Consider the following 16126-nt stretch of genomic DNA (forward strand, 5'->3'; position numbering starts at 1 on the left):
TAAGAGCCTCCTCTGGGCAAAAACACTGTACTAAAAATGAAAGTAAATAGCAAAAAAAAAAAAAAAAAAAAAGCAGTCACTGCCTTTAGTAATCTGTAAGGGATCTAAACATTAAAAAGATAACTTAGAAAGCATCACAGTTTCTTGACATTCATAAGGGTAATGACTTATCCCTCAAAAATATTTAATTAATATTTTAAATTTAAAATTAATATTTCAAAAATACCTTATAGTACATAAATTTCTCTTAAAATGAAGTAAAGTACAGTCAAAAATTTTAAGTGATTGCTTCATCTCCTGTGTGCCTAATTCTTGCTAACATGGTCTGAAAAAAATGCTGATTTTTTTCCACTCAAAATTCCTATTGTTACCCTCGCTGAATTCTACATCAAACTTTCAAATCTCAATTTCCTAGTTAAATTTTCTAGTTAAAGTAGACATTTTCACTTTCTCTTCATTTCTACCTAGACGTCGACTTCCTTTCCTGATTCCCAGAGCCCTTTTTCAAAGGAAAGCCTTTATTTGTTTTGTGAGTGCTGCTCTGTATTCAAGCTTGGCTTAAAAAAATCCCCAAAGCCATATTGAGATCTAGAAACTGGGCAGAGAGCAAAGCACACTCATTAGTGACATAAATCATTCAGAGGTCAACCTTGGAGCACTGGGGATACAAATTTGTGCCTCAACAAGATTACAAATTCTTACATACTGTGAAGCTTTGGGGGCCACGCTCAACAAGCTAAAAGCATGCACGTTCAGTGGACAGTGCCCAGGATCAACTGCAGAGACTGCAGACTGCAGGCATGCAAGGGCAGTCACGCCCGCCCAGGGGTGCATGGGGCTCGCACGGTGTTTGTTTTGCTTTTATTTTTAATGTAAGTATTTGCCAAAAGTCCAGCCTCAGCAAAATGCACATAAAAATCCAGATTTCAGCTTTGATTTGAAACCTTGGAGGTTTGGAGTCCTTATCATCTAAGGCAGCCACTGACAGCTGAGGCCTGTGTCCACACATTTTCTGCAGTTTACCGGAATGGTCTTGTCTGGTCCCAATTCTACCTGGGCTCTGGCTTTAGTAGCAGTGAACAGTCCTGACTGGTGTAAAACACTGGTGTGTCAGTGTTCCATGCCCTGTTCATTTAGCTTTTAATGAATTAGGCTTGTTCATTCAGTAAACTGATTTTGTTGAGATGACTGTAGGTAAGTTGATATTTGGTCAGTTGGTCTTGATGCTTTGTCTCCATCTTCAGCCACACTTTTCTGCAAGGTTGAGTAAGGACTGCAACTCCAAAGACATTTTATTGGCCATGCTAAAAAGTGGGCAAGGACTGAAGTATGGCCTCTTGGTATCATTTTTTTTCTCTAAGGAACTTGGAGGGGAAAAAAAAAATCGAGATTGGCCTATAGCCATCTTTTTCGCTTATGTCTTTTCAGCTGGGTTGCTGAAGTTCCCACTCGTAGGTGGGCCTGCCTTCATTTCTTTCTTGTTCACACTCTCTCTCTGGACCATTTCCATACTCAGTCTGTCTCAGCTGTCGTCACAGTTATAAGGGGCCCAGGGTAGGCTCTTTCTAGGCATTGAGGCAAATACTTTTGGTGTTGGTTTAACTTGATGTGTTTCTTCTGCCCTCTGAAGGTTGACATTAGAATGTAATAGCCGAAGTCAGATTTTGATTGGGGAAAAAACAGGCAAAGTAGATCCTGGCCAATTTGGATAATGACTTCTTAGGTATTCCTGGAATAGGGACAGGAGACCTTTAAGTGATTCAGCATGGCGCTTTAGAATACTGCAATAGGATTTGGGTGCCAAAGTCACATTAACAAATAAGGAAGAGAAGAAGCAGTAGTAGTAATGACGTCAACAGCAGATAGTTCCAGAGCACTTAATAGTATGTCAGGTACCGTTCCAAGAATTTGCATTACTAATTTACTCCACAAAATACCCTGTTAAATATGATTTTTTTTAAGCACAGAAAAATGAAATAACTGAACCAAGACCAGCCATCTAGTTTTTGGCAGGAAGAGAATTTGAATACAGGAAGTCCAGCTCTAGAGGCCATGTCTGTGATCATTACATCATTATCCCTTCAAAAAAAAGGGCAGGCAACAGACACACTTAGCTTTTGATGTCTTATATGTATCAACTTATGCAGAATTTCCAATAGTACTATGGAATAGAAAAAAAATTTTTTTTATTTTTCCCAAATTTTTATCGTGGCAAAATATACATAACACAAAATTTACCATTTTAACCATTCTTCAGTGTACTGTTTAGTGGCAGTAACTGGACATTTGCATTCACGCTGTTGTGCTGCCATCACCACCATCTATCTCCAGAAATCTTTTCATCTTCCCAAACTGCAGCTCTGTCCCCATTAAACCCTAAGCCCTCATGCTTCCCCTCCCCCAGCCTTCCATCTGTGAATTTGACTGCTCTGGGTACCTCATATAAGTGGTGTCATCAGACAATATTTGTCTTTTTGTGAGCGGCAAGCATTGCATTTGTGTGTGTGTGTTTGTATAATTTTCCTAACAAGGTTGGATGACAGTACAATAAGATATCCCTCATTTTATGCTTGCTTTCATAGAACCAAAAAAACATTTTTGAAGAGTCTTTCAAGGGAGAAACAATTATTATACCCACTTTATAAGAAAGGAATCTGAGACAAAGAGGAATTATCTAGCTTTGGTATTTTTCCCAACTACTATCCAATGTCTGTTTTCCTTTGGGACCTTGGAGGAAAAAAGTCTGTAACAGGTATAGCTCAGGTCTTCCTAGACCTTTATCCAGCAAGAGCACCCTAAAACATTACTAGTGATACCACTGGTAACTGAAGTAAGAGAAATTTCATGTGTAAAAGAAGGTAGTTCTCAGCTGCACACATACTGAGGAACTATAAATATTGACTTGGCCTCTACCTGCTTTTGAAAAGAAATCTCTCAAAGTTTCTCAGGTTTCTGGATGATTAAAAGGGTTTCTTTCCCTGTCACAAAGAAACCAGCGCAGGACTAGCTCCCAAATCAGGCAATCCAAGCCCTTAAGTAGAGAGGTCGCAGGGCATAGTTCTAGGAAAACAGGACGTGGATGTTCCCTTCTCCGTCTCAAAATTACAAAAACAAGAAAAATCTGCAGGGTTGTCCCCATAAACTGTGGAACAAAATTGCTGATATAATTGCTCATTATCATGCCTCCATAGCACTGGCTTGGAAAGCCATGAAAACTCTACAGGCTATTTTAGAAGGAGCTATCAGGGTCCAGATTTATTCATTCAGACATAATGTGGCACTGACTGTAGTTTTTACCCTTCTCTCTTTTCTGGAACCACCTAACATCTCAGTGTTAAAAGTAAGAGCTATTTTTAAAGGGTTTTGTTCTTGTTTTTGTTTTAATCAAGCATCTGCCCTAAGGAGTGAGGCTGCCTTTAGACTATTTCGTTTCTCATAGGCAGGCTGCCATGGAAAGCAAACAATCGTTTCCTGGCTCTCCAATGACCTCCTCATTGATAAAGTCTACTGGATTGGTAATTCAATCCGGATATAGCATCATTCCTATAAATGCTGTTTATTCTCAAGGAATGACAAGTTTACCCCTACTTTATTTTTCTCCATAATGTTGATCATCATCAGACAGAGTATATATATATTTTGTCTATTTGTTCAGTGTTGAAATATGAATATGTGTGATTGTTAAATAACACATAATGCTGCTTTATAATATAACATGAGGCTATTTCGTGTCTTCACTGTTGCATTTGTATACCCTTGTCTTCACAACTATATGATTCTCATGGCATAACAAAGTTTTCCTTCCTTTGTATCCTTCCTTCACCACAATTAGTAAATGGTTTACATTCATGAATATACTACTAACTTATTAATAATAAATTAGGTTATATGCTTAATTCGATCACAAGATTGTTTGGATATAAATTAGCCATTCCTGAATCAAGCTGCATTAACCAGTTCCCTTAACTGTATTCTAAATAAGCTGGATCTACAGAATGGTAATGTAGCACTCACAGTTAATTAATTTTATTCGTGGCTTCCCTTTAAAGGACAACAAACATTCACACTGTGTCTCTCTAACACTGATTATAGTAGATACTTAGTAGATGTTTAATGGACTGAATATTTTAATTTTCAGAATTCACGTTAAAAGATATCAGAGATACCAGAACTTGAGATTTTCAACGCATTATATAACATGGTCACAAAATCTAATTAAATCTAGTTTCTTCCTCCAAGAGTCTAGTCATGGGTTGTGGCTTGTTACGCCTCTGGCTCCTTATCCTGTAAGAGCTGATGATGAAAACTTTGTGTTTCGCCTCAGAAAAATTCTAAACCGTTCTCTCCCTTGATGTTCCAAATCCACACTAGGGATAAAGCTTTCCTGTCCCCCACTTTCTGCCCTAAGAGAGGTCTGGAGGCTGTTTCTGTGAAGAGTTGTGAGCAACTGAAATTCTTCTAATCTGCCTACAAGCTCAAGAAAGCAACATTATGCTTTAACTTTTGCAAAAGTTAAGAGACTCCTGCTCTCAAGAAACCTTTCATTATGAGCATGAATGGAAACAGATCAGTTTATTCCTATGAAATAAACTCAAAAAAATGTTTGCTTTAGAAGGCTTGCTACAGTTTCCTTCCACAGGTTTTTTTTTTTTTTTTAAGTGACTTTCTTAAAGCTCTCCGTGCCCCATTTTGCAGTCTTCTATTGAAATATAACTGATTTTATGTGTATGCATATGTGTGTAAACTTTTACTGTTGAGAGACTATTGCTTGGGAGAAAACTCTCATTACTGCATTTTAGCAAATTTCTAAAAGCCTGGAATCCCTCTGATTAGGAGAATTTGAAAGAAATGAACTCTGCAGCTATTTAAAAATCAGATTACACCTAATGTTCAGATATTGGTTTCTAATACCATTCTCCAATAAAAGGAACCAGGGAGTCCTTTGAGAAATGGCTGATTCAAGGGCTGGAGCAGTAAAAATACAAGATGAGTCTAGAGCACAGTAGTGCAAGAAAATGAGGAAGAGCTCAGAACCAAAGACGTTAACAAACAAATATAGAAAAGCAATGATGGAGGTATATTAAAGGGGCACAGAAGCCAATGATCAAAACTGGAACAATCTGAGCAACAAAATAAGTAATGTAATACTGGATGACAACACAAGGTATGAAATAAATATCCACTAAACAAATGATTGAATTACTAAATAAATGAGGAGAAAGAGACAAATCTCCAGTGTAGAAAAATACCAACTCATTTCCATAGCTACTCCAATCTCAAGGTGGCTGAACACAACGTCCTGGTCCTTCAGCATGAGCTGCACACATTGACACCCTTCCAAAGAGTCCAGCATGGAAAGGGGAAATACCCACTGGCAGTGGGAAAACTAGACAAGCACTACCTCAGTCAGGTTAATATCAACAGAGGTAAGTCATGTGGATAGTCCCTACCCTTGATATGACAGGATGAAAATGATGCTTTACTTCTATGGTCTTAGCCCCCCAACCCTAACTCTGGTCTAATCAGAAAAACATCAAGCATACCCCAACTGAGGGACATCAAAACACGTGCGCAGTTCTTCTCAAGACTGCCAAGGTCATCCAAAACAAAAAAAGTCCGAGAAACTGCCACCATCAAGAGAAGCCCAAGGAAACACGATGACTATATATTAAGTATCCTGGATGGTATCTTGGAACAAAAAAAAGGGAATTAGGTTAAAACTTTAAAATTGTGGATCAAGTATGGACTTTAGGTTTTTAAAAATCAGAATAAACACTCTTCACAGAAACTAAGACGAAGACCATTAAGTATATGGCTGCTAGACACACGTGAATTACATATCTTACCAAGTACTCTATATTAAGAATGTTGTATTACAAAACCAATCAGCACTACCATGCAGATGGTGAAAAATAATTACTTTCTACACAAGATGAATGCTCTAATAACAAAAATTCCAATGGTACATAAAATACAGAGGACTAAAAAATAGATTAAATTTGGGGTTGAGACCTTCCTCAATACATGCAGCTCCTCAAATTTCTATTCTTTCTTTACATTTGATACCATTTCTCTAAATTCAGTTCCTCAGGTGGTTCTATGTATATTCATTGCTTTGCTTTCCTGCCACTGACTCTCAAATTTATATTTCTCAGCCTCTCTTACATTTCAGATTTCCAGTTACATCCTAAAACAGATGCCCTGCTGAACACGTATGAATCAGAACCTGTTAACTCCTGCCAAAAACCTGTCCATCCTTTCAGGTTTCTTACCGTCAAAGGTGCAGCCACACTCTCTCCCTCAAGCTAGAAGCATAATGGGAGTACTTGTCTCCCATTCCACTTCCATTGATTTCCAATTTCCATCCATTCTAAATTAGAATTGCTTAAATATTTCCTGACCTTTCCAAAACCTATCACATTCTTTAAATCTAAGATCTCACCCTCTCTGCAAAATCTGCTAATTAGTCGCCCTGCTTCTAATTGTTTTCCCTTCACTAATCCGTCTTCCTCCCTACAGCCACAATCATCCTCTGAAAATACAGATCTTATCATTTCTATCACAAAACCAATCAAATTCCTCAGTAAAGCAACAGAGAAGCCTTTACCCTTGCTCCAACCCAGTCCTCTAGCCCTTTCTTTCAAAGCAGCACCTACTTCTTCTCAGCCACACCAACCCTTGTTGGTCCCTGGAGCTCCATACACTTTTAGACATGTATGGCCCAGCCTGCAGCTCATCTTGTTGAACGCTCTTCCCTCCAAAATCTTCCTAAGAAACCATTGTCCTACACCAAGTATTCCACTTGTGGCACCTTCCTAGACCCCTCCATTCAGAACTGGTCACATCCTTTGCTGTTCTCTCAGAACATTTTATGTTTGCCCTTCATGCTGCTTTTACTGTGTCTTATATGTTAAGACATGTTACTCAAAAATGGTCCTTGGACCTTTAATATTTTTCCTATACTGAAAAATTGTTAGAAATGAAAATTTTGAGTCCCCAACTTGGACTTCGCCAGATCAAATTTATCAATGACAAAATCCCCAGGCGATCTGTATGCACATGTGAGTTTAAGAACCACTGGGATAGACCTTTGCCCTACAGTTCCTTGAAAAGTCTCCCTCGGCGTCATAATGCTCTCTCTGCACCCACACCAACTTTAGTGTCCTACACACAGCTTATGTTTAATAACCACGTTCCTAAGTAAAACATGAGTCTTTACTGTCAATTAAAAATATTCCAATGCCTGGCTACACTGTCCTCTTTATAACCCTGTTACAAGGCTGACTTTTAAATTGAGTTCTTTCAGGAGTTCCCGTCGTAGCTCAGTGGTTAATGAATCTGACTAGGAACCATGTGGTTTCGGGTTCAATCCATGGTCTCGCTCAGTGGGTTAAGGATCCGGCATTGCTGTGAGCTATGGTGTAGGTCGCAGACATGACTCAGATCTGGTGTTGCTGTGGCTGTGGCATAGGCTGGTGGCTAAGCTCTGATTAGACCCCTAGCCTGGGAACCTCCATATGCTGCAGGTGCGGCCCTAGAAAAGACAAAAAAGACAAAAAATAATAATAATAAATAAATTGGGTTCTTTCATTACTTGAGTACTTGACATAAGTTTTTGACAGACACTCCTTATCCCAAATTCTGCAGAAAGGCTCAGGAGGTTTTAATGTATAATTAGCATTGTGACACTTCGTTTAACCAAATATTTTTTCCTTCTATTTTATTAAAGTCTATTTGCATGACTTCTTTAAAATGCAGTGAATAAAACCTAATAATACCTGGCTTAACATTGTGTAATGATGCACTGGGGCCTGAGAGCCATCTGAGAGGGAGGTGGGAGTCATGGATTTAAAATTTATTCTAAGAATAATTCCACACTAATTCAGCACAGATGAGAATTAAGGCTTGAGAAAATATATTTCACTAACATGAGAAAAAGAATCAATTCTCTCAATAGCTTATTATTTAATGCCACAAGTATTTTAGGATTACACAACTCCTACTCATAAAGCATTATTTTCAATAATCTTTGGAGATTTACTTGAACCGATCACACTATTTCTGTGAGATATTTATGAGCCAAGTCTTATCTTCCATTTTCCAACCAAGCAATAGATAATCTAATGAGCTTGTTCAAGGTCATTCTAAAAAGCCAATGTGTGGCATTAAACTCAGACCTCCTAGTAATATTATTGCCAATAGTGGGGGGATATTATGAAAATTAAATGAGTTAATATTTGTTAAGTGCTTAGGGCAGTGCCTAGTACTTACTAAACTTTACATAAGTATTTGTTGTGTAACAGATCGGTGGGTGGGAGACAGACAGAGGCAGAGATCGCAGTGATAAACTTTCGAGAGACATAATGTGACATCTTCTGTGTTCCTGCAGCCTATTATTTAAGGTTTCTGAAAAGAGTGATTGTGGGTCATTTAGAAAACACAGAAAATAATGTCCTCTTTCAACTGGGTGCCATGTGTCTTTAACAGGCCTTCTTACCACAGGAAGACAATGTTAACTCGACAGTCATCGGTGGCTCTGATGTCAGGGAAAGAAAGGGTCTCATCAGAGGTAGGCTTCGGTTAAGAGGCATGCACACTGCCTAGGGCTGGGAGCAACAGTTTTCTCTCACTGGCAGCACAAGTTCATTTACTAGAAAAGGTGACATTTTGAGACCTTAAAATGATGAAGGAAGGTACGTTTTCATGAGTGAGGAGCAACAGGCCCCAAGGGGCAAGTGTGACCTGACTGCCTAGGCCCACCTTGTGGGACCCTCATGGGATGCTTTAGCTCAGGAGGGACCTGGGTAACCGGGAAGCAGGGCTATTGCCTAAAACCAGTTTCATCCACTTCACAATCTGCTTAAAATTGGCCCTACTCCCAGAAGCCAAGGGGGTAGCAGAAGTGTCTCCTGAGGCTAATAGTCCTGTCATCTATGAGATGAGGAATATTTAAGCTAGCGTGAAACTTTGCCAAGTGCTATTAAAATGTACTGTGTTATTAAAGTGTATTGTTCTACATATCTAAGAAGCTTCTTTTATTCCACAGATTTTAACAGAAGTCTACAAAGTCACTTCTAGTTTCATAACATTGGTTCTCTACTTCTCCGGTGATGCTTGGAACATAATTTGCTGTTTTCTCTCTAATGATTAACTACTCAGAAATTGTCCAGTAATCCAATTTCCTTCATTTTGATTGCTCTTATTTAAAATTATTTTCTTGGGAGTTCCCATCGTGGCTCAGCAGTAATGAACCTGACTAGTATCCATGAGGACACAGGTTTGATCCCTGACCTCACTCGGTGGGTTAAAGGATCCAGCATTGCTGTGAGCTGTGGTGTAGGTCACAGACAGGGCTCGGATCTGGTGTTGCTATAGCTACGGTGTAGGCCAACAGCTGCAGCTCCAATTCGACCCCTAGCCTGGGAACTTCCATATGCTGTGGGTGCAGCCAAAAAACAAAAAAACCCACTATTTTTATTATTTCATTGGCATTGTGAATTTTTAAGATTTATTTATGTTATATCATATTATATTTTGATGCTTTAACTTCTATCAAATTGATTCCCAAGAATAATGTTGCTGGCTTAAAAATTATAAATGTTTTACATGTTATAGATTTTCCAGATTGCTTTTCCAAAAAAGGCTGCAATATGAATAGTTCACGTTCCCACAAGCAATGTATGACAGCTTCCTTTCCTAAAATTCCCACCAACAGAATAGAGAACCCAGAAATAAACCCAGACACCTATGGTCAATTAATCTTTGACAAAGGAGGCAAGAACATAAAATGGGATAAAGACAGTCTTTTCAGCAAGTATTGCTGGGAAACCTGGACAGCTGCATGCAAATCAGTGAAACTAGAACACACCCTCACACCATGCACCAAAATAAACTCAAAATGGCTGAAAGACTTAAATATAAGACAAGACACCGTCAAACTCCTGGAAGAGAACAGAGGCAAAATATTCTCTGACATCAAGCTTACAAATGTTTTCTCAGGTCAGTTTCCCAAAGCAACATAAATAAAAGCAAAAATAAACCAATGGGACCTAATCAAACTGACGAACTTTTGCACAGCAAAGGAAACCAAAAAGAAACCAAAAAGACAACTTATAGGATGGGAGAAAATAGTTTCAAATGATGTAACTGACAAGGGCCTAATCTCTAAAATATACGAACAACTTATGCAACTCACCAGCAAAAAAGCCAACAACCCAATTGAAAAATGGGCAAAAGACCTGAATAGACATCTTTCCAAGGAAGATATACAGATGGCCAACAAGCACTTGAAACAATGCTCGACATCCCTGATTATTAGAGAAATGCAAAGCAAAACTACCATGAGATACCACCTCACACCAGTCAGAATGGCCATCATTAATAAGTCCACAAATAACAAATGCTAGAGAGAAAAGGGAACCCTCCCACACTGTTGGTGGGAATGTAAGCTGGTACAACCACTATGGAGAACAGTATGGAGGTACTTCAGAAATCTATACATAGAACTACCATATGAGCCAGCAATCCCACTCTTGGGCATATATCCGGACAAAACTCTACTTAAAAAAGACACATGCACCCATATGTTCATTGCAAGACTATTCACAATAGCCAAGACATGGAATCAACACAAATGTCCATTGACAGATGATTGGATTAGGAAGATGTGGTATATATACACAATGGAATTCTACTTGGCCACAAAAAAAGAACAAAATAATGCCATTAGCAGCAACATCAACGGAACTAGAGACTTTCATCCTGACTGAAGTAAGTCAAAAAGAGAAAGACAAATGCCGTATGATATCACTTATGTCTGGAATCTAACACACGGCACAAAGGAACCTTTCCACAGAAAAGAAAATCATGGACTTGGAGAACAGACTGTGGTTGCCAAGGGGAAGGGGAGGGACTGGGAGGGACTGGGAGCTTGGGGTAAATAGATGCAGAATGTTGCCTTTGGGATGGATTAGCAATGGGACCCTGCTGTGTAGCACTGGGAACTCTGTCTAGTCACTTATGGTGGAACATGTAATGTGAGCAAAAAGAAGGTATACATGTATGTGTAACTGGGTCACCATGCTGTAGGGAAATATATATATATATATACATATATATATATATATTTATATAAATAAATGATAAAAAAATGTCTGATGTAAATGATGTAAAATACTCAATGTGACAAAAGTAATAGAATTTCTTTCAAGAAGACAGGAAACAAAATCATTCTCAGTCATGCTGTGTACAGTTATGAGTTAGAGACAACACAAAATAAGGTCTTGCTGATAGACTTTAATATGCTATTTCTCCAAAAGTAGACAAATAATCCTTGAGAGATTATTTGTAGATAATAGAGATTAAAGTAGAACAGGAATCCCTGAGAAAACAAACCAATGGAAGGGCAAACACTCATGATTCTTGATACTGGCTCTTTTGGACGAGCCTTCAGATTACCTTGGAATGTGCCTGCTGTTCTGGCATTTCCAGCATTCCTACCAGATGCAAGTACCACTTTCCAGTAGAAATTTAATCTGTTTTATACTACAGCTGTGAACTTGAATTTCCATGCTACACTTCCATGGGGCAGCAACAATTTTGTGAGTATGGCATTTACAACAGTAAAGCATTGGAAATAGCATAAATATCTAAAAATGTGAGGATAGATGAAGAACATTAAATCAAGTAAATATTAAATACACATAGAAAACATAATTTTATGCAGCCCTTGATATAACATTCACAAAGTTTTATTTACAGGATGTGTTTCTGATAAAAGAGTACACTAGAAAAGCAAGCTAGAAAATTGCATAAGATGCATTATAAAATTTATTTTTAAAAAGCCCCAAATTAACTGTCTTTGTTGGTGGCATTTTAGGTAATCTCAATCATTCTTTATTATTCCTTTTATCTATTTTCCAGTTGGACTAGATCTCAAATATCATCTAATCTAAAAATCTCCATCTTCTGCAAAGTGAAGGGAATCTAAGATATTAAGTAATGTAGTCACGGTTTCACAGAGACAATGAAACCTGAACCAGTATTCCACTTTTCCACAGTACCATATTGCTTCTCTTTGGGAGTATATTATTATCATCTGGAATAAATCATTTATTCATATTTTTCCCTTGATCCCACTAACTTCAAGCAAGCCCAACATGTCCAAAGACAGTTTAAACTCAGCTGTTTGTTGCTATCATTTTTACATGGAATTATTGGTCTTGACTGTAAAGAGTTAAGCTAACACGCACCAAGGCTTTGCATGTCAATTCACAATTAATGGGTTTAGCATCTATGTAAATTTAGGAAAAGACTTCTCATCTAGGTAGAAGGTTGATATAAGGTCCCTGCAAGGCTAACAGGGAATTGTTTGGTGACAATAAGCAGAACTTCTTTGTGCTTCTGGGATAAACAATGAAAATCTATAATAAAGAAACACCTAGAACAGCAGTTTTCAACAAATGTTCCAGAACCAACATATTAGCATTACTGGGAAACTTGTTACTTCTTAACTTGCCTTCCCGTTCTTATTGAAACAGATCAACTGGGAGTTCCCGTCGTGGCGCAGTGGTTAACGAATCCGACTAGGAACCATGAGGTTGCGGGTTCGGTCCCTGCCCTTGCTCAGTGGGTTAATGATCCGGCGTTGCCATGAGCTGTGGTGTAGGTTGCAGACGCAGCTCGGATCCCGCGTTGCTGTGGCTCTGGCGTAGGCCGGTGGCTACAGCTCCGATTGGACCCCTAGCCTGGGAACCTCCATATGCCGCGGGAGCGGCCCAAGAAATAGCAACAACAACAACAACAACAAAAAAGACAAAAAAAAAAAAAAAAAAAAGAAACAGATCAACTGGGAGTAGGGCCCAGCAATCTGTAACTTGACAAACCCTCCAGACAACGCTGATGCATACTAAGTTTGAGAATCATAGTCCTAGCAAATCAGCAGATACTATGGCTGAGCTTTACCAAAACTATGTTCCTTAAGCAATATTCAGGGAAGGAAACTCTTTACCTTCTGGTAAGTACAAAATACAGAGCTAGAAATTAGAGAAGCAAGCCCCCCTAAGAGTCATCTCTGCCCTCTACACCCCTTAATCCCTTGTTTGGTCACTCTGATAACGAGATGGAATGCTAAACAGATTTTTTAAATTCCAAAAGTTCCCTGCTCTAAATAGACCATTTTGTTGCATTGATGATGAGACTCACATATGACTTTCATGTTTTTCCTTAGAGAAAGAGCTGGAATGAGTTGTTATTATTATTAAAGGTTATTATTAACTTACGGGCAGAATTCTTCCCTCTTTGAAAACAGAGACGTCACTTGGCTTGACCAACTCTGAAACAAGTTTACAGAGAACTTTCACTAGGGGCAGTGGGTATGTGAGTTCTGTTTTTCAGTTGGTTTTGCTCAGACAGCCTGGAGCATATTTCATTTTGCTCTACACTACAGCTATGTCATATTAAGCACCCACTATTTTTGTCTGAACATCAAAGAATAAAATGATGCTCAAATAGCTGAAGGAAAGATTCAGCTCTTTTACCAGTATATTGCAGGTTTATTTTTTCAGTTGCTTATCCATTCGTGTGCCTACTAGTCTATGTAAGGCACAGTCCCATGCAGAATAGTGAATAAATAGATGAATAAACACATTCCTTGCTGTACAAGAAGTTTATGCTATAGGAAGAGAGATGACATTAACACAGAAAAATTATTGAAAAAAGATAACATAAGCATACTCTAGGTATCAGAGTTGTATGAATAAGGGGCAACCAGGTCTCAGACAACTTGTTTACCAATTCTAGTTTGAGAGGAATGTACAGGTAAATCTATATGTTCATTTGGATTTTAAGAAATGGCAGAAAGGAAGGAATTCTATGAGACAAAAACCTCAACAGCACTGCAAAGTGGAAAGCTTTGAACTGTGATCAAGCAAAGGCAAGTAGGCTAAAGTGGCTCTCCATCCTGCCCAATATTAGTATCACCTGGGAAGCTTTTTTAAAAAAATTGAAATATAGTTGATTTCCAATGTTGTGTTAATTTCAGGGGTCCAGTAAAGTGATTTAGTTACACATATACATATATCCGTTCTTTTTCATATTCTCTTCCCATGGAAGTTATTACAGAATACTGAATGGACTTCTCTGTGCGACACAGTAGGTCCTTGTTGTTTATCTCTTTTATATATAATAGTGTATATATATGTTATTCCCAATCACCTAAGAAGCTTTCAAAAAATAGTGATGCCTAGATCCAGTCCCCTCCTCCAAAATTCTGATATCACTTTCTGAAGCAGGACCTGGACACTGAGTTTTCTGATTTTTACATTTCCTGGGTAGTTCAAGGATGAGGACAAGCCTGAGACACCTGCTACCAAAGAGATGTGGAGTGACTCCACTGCAGAGGAAGGTTTGAGTGCTGGGCTCAGAACCGCATTCTGGTGAGTTCCCTTCGTGGCTCAGAGGTTAACGAGCCCCACTAGGATCCATGAGGATGCGTGTTTGATCCCTGGCCTCGCTCAGTGGATTAAGGATCCAGCGTTGCCATGGCTGTGGCGTAGGCCAGAAGAACTGCATTCTGTTTTGGAGGAAATGAGAAACTGCGGAACATGTCTGCACAGGGAAGTGATGTGAGCAGAGCTGTGCTTGTAGAATGTTGAACTGGCAACTGTGGTGAGGAAGAGACCAGCATCTGGGAGAGTAATAGTAACTGTCAGAGCACAAGAGAAGCACAGTAACTGCAAGGAGTGTGGAGCCATGGCCCAGAGAAGGCACCCTTTACAGGGCTTGCGGCCCGATGTGTGTTGTGGCTGAAGGACAGAGAGGACGTGATGATGAGCTGTAGCCTCAGAGGCTGAGGGAATGGAGTGAGGGTCAGAGGAACACGGCAGGCAAGACCCAGAGGATGGAGGTGTTATGAACTGTTCACTATTTACACACATGGAGGCCCCAGGACACACACATTAAAACATCTCTCAGGTGCCTGGAAAGACTATGTTTTCTTAAAGTTCTGCCTACAGGAGATAGATAAGGATTTAATATTATTTAGAGGTTATATCCTCAGACGAATTTTTTGAGATATAACTGACATCTAGCATTGTTTTAGTTTCAGGTACACAGCATAATGATTCTCTCTCTTTCCCTAAATATATATACATGTATGTGTCTGTGTGTGTCTCATGTTATTATTTCACAACTTATATATATAAGTATATAAATATAATTATATACATATGTAAGTTGTGAAATGATAACCACAATAAATCTAATTAACATCCATCACCACACAGTTTTACATATATATGTAAAAAATACATATATATGTAGTGAGAACTTTTACAATCTACTGTTTTAGCAACTTTCAAACATACAAAACAGACAGTATTATTAACTTTAGTCACCATTCTATATATTACACCTCCAACACTTATTTATAACTGCAAGTTGGTATTTTTTGACAACCACCCCCAGCCTCTGGCAACGACTAATCTGTTCCCCAGATGAGATTTACGGAATCTGTAGAGTAGAAAGTTTTCCTAAAGCGTATGGGGGGGGGGGGGCTGATGACTAAGGATAAAAGTCTTCAAGAATGCTCATATTTGGAGGAAGAACCTAAAGAAGGAACGAAGGAGGGGCCAGAAAGGTGGGAGAAGCAGAAAAGGGAACTATTAAGAAAGTTAAGAAAGAACAGGGTTTGTAAGGAAATCCCGGACGCTGGAGCACCCACCCAGTGCCAGGACAGCTATTTATTCCACTGGTCCATACATTTCACCAAGTTTGGGAAATACTGCTAGAGGAAGATCAAGGAAACTGAGAAATTATCTCAGTGAATTTACTTTTTTTTTCATTTTTAAAGTTTTACTGGTCTAGTTGATTTACAGTGTTGCGATAATTTCTGCTGTAAACAGTTACACATGTACAAACATTCATTCTCTTTCAGATTATTTTCCCACACAAATTATCACAGACTATTGAGTAGGGGTCTCTGAATTTACAGGAAAGCTTAATTTACATTCTATTCATGCTCAAACCTACTCTTGTACCAAACATAATGCAATCATAAATACAGTGACTGGATTTTGTAACAAAAAAGAAGTTTCTTGGTAAATTCTGAAAGGACAATTTCAGGAGG

At 38.7% G+C, this 16126-nt stretch overlaps 1 protein-coding gene across 22 annotated transcripts in view; it reads right to left on the reverse strand.

Moving 5' to 3' along the window:
• The window catches only part of CPED1 (cadherin like and PC-esterase domain containing 1), a 281918-nt gene that overhangs the window by 230703 nt on the left and 35089 nt on the right, over positions 1-16126 (reverse strand). The gene's annotated exons all lie outside the window — the stretch shown is intronic.

This window comes from Sus scrofa, chromosome 18 (genome assembly GCF_054392235.1).
Source record: "Sus scrofa isolate SSC_HxYL_T2T_F1_AM1 chromosome 18, Sscrofa_HxYL_maternal_Yorkshire_Landrace_v2.0, whole genome shotgun sequence".
NCBI lineage: Eukaryota > Metazoa > Chordata > Mammalia > Artiodactyla > Suidae > Sus > Sus scrofa.